The sequence below is a fragment of the Rhipicephalus sanguineus genome, chromosome 4, assembly GCF_013339695.2.
Source record: "Rhipicephalus sanguineus isolate Rsan-2018 chromosome 4, BIME_Rsan_1.4, whole genome shotgun sequence".
NCBI classification, from domain to species: domain Eukaryota; kingdom Metazoa; phylum Arthropoda; class Arachnida; order Ixodida; family Ixodidae; genus Rhipicephalus; species Rhipicephalus sanguineus.
The window spans coordinates 69,051,621-69,058,332 of NC_051179.1; positions in this window are offsets into that span (position 1 = coordinate 69,051,621).

Here is a 6,712-nt window from a genome sequence, read left to right on the forward strand (position 1 = left end):
GGGCTTGTAAATTACCACAGCGCCGCAGCGGGAGGCCACACTGTTCAGCTCCGACCCAGACGAGCAGGTCTGGATCACATGGCGGGCAGAGACAGCCACCAAAGAGCACGGGATTCTTTCTGGTCCGTGCTCTTTGCAAGGTGTGGGAGCGGGCTAGTTGGTATTCCATAATGCTAAAACTTTAGCGCAAAACGAGCACAGCGGACAAAGAAACGACGAGGACAAGCGCTTGTCCTCGTCGTTTCTTTGTCCGCTGTGCTCGTTCTGCGCTAAAGTTTTAGTGTGCTCTTTGCCTCACGCAATCGAAAAAACCATGATCATTGGTTTCGAATAAAAGTTTGTCCTCCTCCTCCTCCTCTTGTGTCTGCTAGCAGGTGCGCGCGATCCCTGCTCCTTCTCGCAAGGCGAGAGGGAGCCCTCGGAGAGGTGGAGAGACGAGCCGACGAACAGAGCGTACTGAAGTAAACGAGCGATAGGGCCACGCTTAGATTTATGAAACATCTGTAACTCCGCCAGCGACATTCGCTGTAGACTCGTGCACAACTGCTTCACAGTTGCTTCACAACTGTTTCATCATCAGATTTGCAATAAGGCCCAACTTTAATTAAATAGACCAAGCCAAACGTACCTTTCGTTCGCGATAACCAGGTTTACAAGAGATAAACCTCAGCCAACTTTTTTTTTCTATTTTTCGGTGGACCGTATACGTAGGTCTTGTGACCGAGCAGCGGCGCATGCGCTCTTTCCGAAGTGACGGCCACGAAGTGTACGTGTTACCCGAATTCGCCATGACGCCGCGAGCCAACGGCCCAGATGTGGAACAGCAAGCGCCCGGGAACATGCGGCAGCTTCGAGAATCGCTCAGGTCCGGAGCGGTGGTTCTGCTGAACGATTCGTCCCACGGAGGGGCGCTTTGGTCGAGATCCTTCTATTCGGCCATCATGAACGGCTCCTCCGAGCCGAGGAGCACCGGCGGTGTGGCCCGCGTAAAAGAGGAAGGCCTGAGAGTCCACGCGACTGTCAAGCGCGACGCAGATGTCCTCGCATGGGAGCCCGTGTTCGTGGGCACCAGGGACGACGACCCTCCTTATAGCGAGACCTTGACGTGGGAAGGAGGCCATGAGAGAGTCCCACAGGTAAATCGCGCTGCCTTGAGAAATCTTATTTATTATTTTTTTACGATGCATGCGAGTCATCATTTTGTCGACTGTGAACATTGGCGTACGCAGGATTCTAGATTAGCGGGGATGGGAGAGGCAAGTTTTACCGCAGCCACTCCCCCTCGGAGGCAAGTTTTACCGCAGCCACTCCCCCTCCCTCCGATCGGTCGAGTCCAAATGAGAACACGCTTCAACGAATGCAAAAATGAAAATGAAGTAATAATGCGCTTCTCACAACAGCCGGCTTTTGGTCCCATGCGCTCCGGGAGTTCAGTTGGGAGTAAACAATTATTGGAATAAAACCCACAGAACGGGTGCTACGCCGCCATCATCGTCAAAACCCTGCCACTGATAATGAAAACTAACTTTGTCACTGAAAGCCAAGATTTCGATAAACAAGTCCAGTGACATTTCCTATCAGACTTATCACTTTAAGCCTCCATCTCCCCCTGACCTTTGGTCTTGTTTGGACAGCAGATAAGTTTCACTCAGCGCAGTAAGAGATGAAATCAGAACCACGTGTTAATAATGAGCGGCCGCGCGCATTGTCCAATCGCTGGTGGGTTGATGCATCCGACTTTCGCAGATGTTCATCCGTATAACAAATCTAATTATCTCCCACTGCAGGGATACGTAATGTGCCTCGAAGACTACGACTTCCACATACTGGAGGGTGCCTTCGTCGTGCGCGTTCCTGGACTGGCCAGTGGTGAGGGCGCCGTCGTCCGGACCGGTAGCGGCGACCCCTCGCTTCGAAATGAGTTCACATTCCGCCGTGTCATGGAGTCCATCAGGACTCGATATCCCACCGAACTGAGAGAGCGTTGTTAAAGCAATATATTTATCATATGTTTCAATATCCCGAACGTACACAGCGTTATACGATGGACACCGCAGTGGAGGGCTTGAACTGGTTCTTACCACCTGCCTTCAACAAGCTACGTAAATGAGGTTCTTTCAGAAATACTTCACAGAAAAACAAGCAGACATTGTAAACTTCATGAATCGTTACTGCTGTTACTGTTTTTTAGTACTAGCTGTTACTAATGTACGAATAATAAAGCAGTACGTGTTTATATTGTTATGTACTAATCAATTTTCAGTCATACTTCCAACTCTTGTTTTGTTCTCTCTCATGATTTTTCATTGTAGCACTTCAATATGTGTTCCTCCTGCGATGATCTCAAACGAGATCGAAAGTGCTGTTGAATAAATAAATATTCTCTTCTAATAAACATCTAATTACCCGCAACTTCAGAAATATAGTTTCTTTTTTGTTGTTTGTTTGTTATTAATGCTTCATCAGATCAAAATGATCTAGCTGTTCTTTTCGGTGACCATGTAGTGCTCACCCTTAATCGCGGCACTTTGAAAATGTGAACGCTGCGGCCAGGAAACGTACCAGAGGCCTCGTGCTCAGCTGCACAATTTCATAGCGCGTCATTGCTTGCTAGGGAAACTGTCACAATTGGCACCAGCAAGGAGGCCATGTAATCGCCTATCCGTGCAGTGGCATATGGGATTGAATCGCCAAGCTTCTGAGTGGTAATGTGAAGTCACTGGGCTGTCATGAAAACTTGGAGCGATGGCGTCTATGCTTGAAACGTAGCCTGCCTGTACTTTAAAGGGGTCATGAACTACCCCTCGGGCTTGGTGAGAAAAGACATCCTGCGGATAGCAGACACTGCTATGAACATCTCGGCTAAATCTTGCAGTCGTGCGCGACAAAGAAAAATTAGAAACGGAGCGCGAATTCTCCATTTTCTCAGGCGCCCTCTTTTCATACAGAGGCCCGCGCTCACTTTCTTCGGAGCTGCCGGCGCCTGCTGTTTGACGTCGAACAGCAGATAACATGCTATCGGCAAATAGCCGACATGTGTGAATGAATGAATGAATGAATGAATGAATGAATGAATGAATCAAAACGTCATTGGAATATATGCAATGTGCTCTCGCTTGCTGGCTTCAGCACTGTGGTAAAATAAGAGAAAAAAAGAAGGGAAAAGGGGATAAAAGAAATCGCCAAGCTTCAGTGGTAAGCTTGTTGGGCCCGTTACTGCCGGGAAGGGGATGGCCGCTGTGCGCAAGGCATTGCGCCATACGTTGAGCCTGGCGCTGATGAGTGTGTAGTGGACAGTGTGCTTTGCGTCCGCGAAATGACGAAGAGGCCGATAAGCTCGGACATCATGGCTGTGACATCAGCTTAGTCACCCGGCTAATGTTTGTTTGTTTTGGGACTTGTGTCCCCACAAGTGAATCTTCGAGTATCCAGTGGGGATGGTGTCCTCCGTGTCTAGTTGTAGGTGGGGGATAAGTCAAAGGCGGCGTTTGGATCAGATGCGCTTCCTGCCACGGGATGCCGCCACGTGCCGGCGCTGATTACACGCCGAACCACACTCGCGCACCGGAATCGCAACTGGAGACAATGATCTGGTTTCACCACGCGCGCTGACGTATTTTCCCTGTGCCATCCCCCCTGCTTAGCTTCCAGCGCGCTCATCCAGACGAGAGATGAAAGAAAGCGTTCGAAGCGCTCGACATACCCCTGTAACGCCGCTCGTTCTTGACGGATTCGAGAAATTTTGGCGGCAATGGATTCGTGGGGCAATAAACTCCGATATTGAGTTCATGACCCCTTTAAGAGCTAGGCGACAACCACAGATAATGTCAGAGCAAACGAAAGCAGCTCACACTTGCAGATTATTACTATTATTAGGTGCGGAGCACTTCAGGGGCCCGGCCTGTTGTATGCTGTCATCGTATGCTGTCGTAGCTTGGCGTAACGCAAGCAAAACCACGAATAGCATAGCCATCTGTAGCGTATTGAGCGCGCGCTCGCGCGAAAGAGAAGTCTTCTTCCTCTTATTATTCGAGCGCCAGTGCGGAGCTCTTTAGGGGCCCGGGTTGTCGTATTCTGTCGTCGCTTCGCTTAACGCAGGCAAAACCGCGTATAAAAATAAAAAAAAATGAGGAAGCAAGCGAGAAAACAGAAAGAAAGGGAAAAAATATTAAGGAAAATAGAAAGAGCAAAAAAAGAAAGAAATAGATAAAGAGGGAGGAAGAAATAAATAGAACTAGAGCAAAAAAAAGCGGGAAACGAGAAAAAGAAAGAGAGGAGGAAAGAGAGAAGGCCGAAGAGAAAGAATGCTGCCCAGCTCCGCGCTTCCTTCAGGTTTAGCATCTCTAGTGCGAAGCTGCCTTAATTTTTATTTTTACTATTTTTTTTTGCCTGTGGCTCAATTCGATCCCGCCTTGCTAGGTTTTACTCCAGCAACAAGTTCTCGCAAGTTGGGTTTTCTCAAGCTCTCCAGTGTTCTACTCAGCGGCGCTGACTCGGACTCAAACACACCGAAGCTCTGCTCTCTTAGGCTTGCTCGAACTCGTGTGTTGGTCCGAGTCAGCGGCAGATCCAGAGGTGGGGCGGTAGGGGCGATACACCCCCCCCCCTCCCCACCTCGTTTCAGCACCTGCCGTCCACCTCCTTTTTCGGATTGCCTCGGCTACCACTGCTCAAAAGGGGGAAGGAGAATCTTGTCCCCGCCCTCTACTTCTCTCCTCATCTCCCCCGCCAAGTCGGATGAAGGAACAGCCCCCAAAGTAGGAACCTGGATACGGGCATGGTCCGAGTCCTAGTGAGTCTTCTCACTAAAGAGATCATCAGCCAGAACAGGCACTACTGTAGTGGGTAACACTGTATCTGTGCAATGCAAGAATTGTGTTCCTAGAAAGATGGCACTGCCTACTGTGAGTCAGCTGGTGTTACAGTAAATGAACTCGGAACCAGGAGAATTGCTGGACTTCGCAGAACTTTTAGCCATTCTCGTATTATATTATGGTGGGCTCAAATAAAGCATTATCTACCATCCATGTTGAGATCAAAGTGTTAAACCTAAAAAAGAAACGCAGGTAAACAACTGGTGTTTCTGGGATTCCCTTATCAAACATACAAGCTCAATTCTTGCTCATGTCGGAAGAACAATATGCAACGACTGCATGAAATAATAATAATTGTTGGGCTTTAACATCCCAAAACCATCATATGATAATGAGAGACGCCGTAGTGGAGGGCTCCGGAAATTTCGACCACCTGGGGTTCTTCAAGCATGCCCCAAGAACAAGGGCCTCAAGCATTTTAGCTTCCAACGAAAATGCGGCCACGGCGGCCGGAATTTGATCCCGCGACCTTTGGGTCAGCAGTCGAGTACCATAACCACTATACCACCGTGTCAGGTCACTGCACGGAATCCATAACAATAAATATAGCATGTCTGCAATAGGTAGTACAAGGCACACAATATTTTATTAGGCACATTCAGTATTCCAGAAGAAATGTGAGAACTTTGTGAACATACACTCCATCCGGAGAAAATAAGGATACCTCTGAGCACCGTCAACAGACAAGTATACTTTAAATACTTCAGCTTTTCCAACCTGTAATAATCAGCCAATAGTGTTTAGTCTGTCCTTGTTACATAATAACAGCACCCTCTGCATATTTGCACAATCCAACATGAATTCTCATTCACAACTCGTTGCCTAATGAGACACATACAAGAACATATAATCCACGAAAAAGTTATCTTTCGTGGAAGATAACACTATGTACTTTGAAGCTTATGCTCAGCTAAGAATTAATATTAAGCAGAGTAAGATCAGAAAACAAGAGCAGCAATGCTTGTGCGCTGTTACAAGTAGCCCATGGCATAGAAACATCATCGTTTATGCAAATGACGAGACCCCGAGATGAGAAAACATTTGCACGACACAGTGTCTCTCGAACAATGTTTTCGCTCAGAACGAAGCTGCTAGACTGTGCAGCTGTCCACTTCTTGTGTCAAACGAGCAATTAAATATGACAGGCTCACATAAATGCGGGACGCTGAAAAGAAATGGTGCAATGTTAATATGTTCAAGCACAAGAACAATCAGACACATAACACATACCAACAAGCACCAAATGTCCTAAAAGAATGAAATGTCGCAAATGCAGTGAAATGCAGTGTGAAGCAAAATGAAGCGTAGCAGAAAGTCAGAAGAGTCGACAACACATAACAATGGCGACAGAAGCTTAGGTGCGTAATTAAGATGGAGCTTAGCTGGGCATCTTGGACATGTGCCACCTTCAATATGTTGCATAAGGAATCTCAACTTTGATATTTACTACTTTTTTCTCCCACGTTCGTTCCAAGTACCTTCGATTTACCTTTCAGCCGCACCATTTCTCTCATTTTCGGAAAATGTTACCATAAAGCTTTTTTGCAAATGAGCATGATGTATTTGTAATCACATCTCATAGAAGACAGTCCTGCATTGCTACACTGTGTTCAAGTTCAGAACTTTTGAAGGAGCATCAACAAGCTCAAATTTACACCCTTGCGTGTACAACTTTGTGTTCAAATCATTATACATACTGGGTTGCATAAAAAATACTAATTGATCAATCTTGTGCAACCTATAGGTTTGCTAGGGTAAATGCCACAGACTTAGACACACACACTGTCACCTTAAATGATGTGCTTAGATGAAATTAATAGTATAATGTAGCACAACAG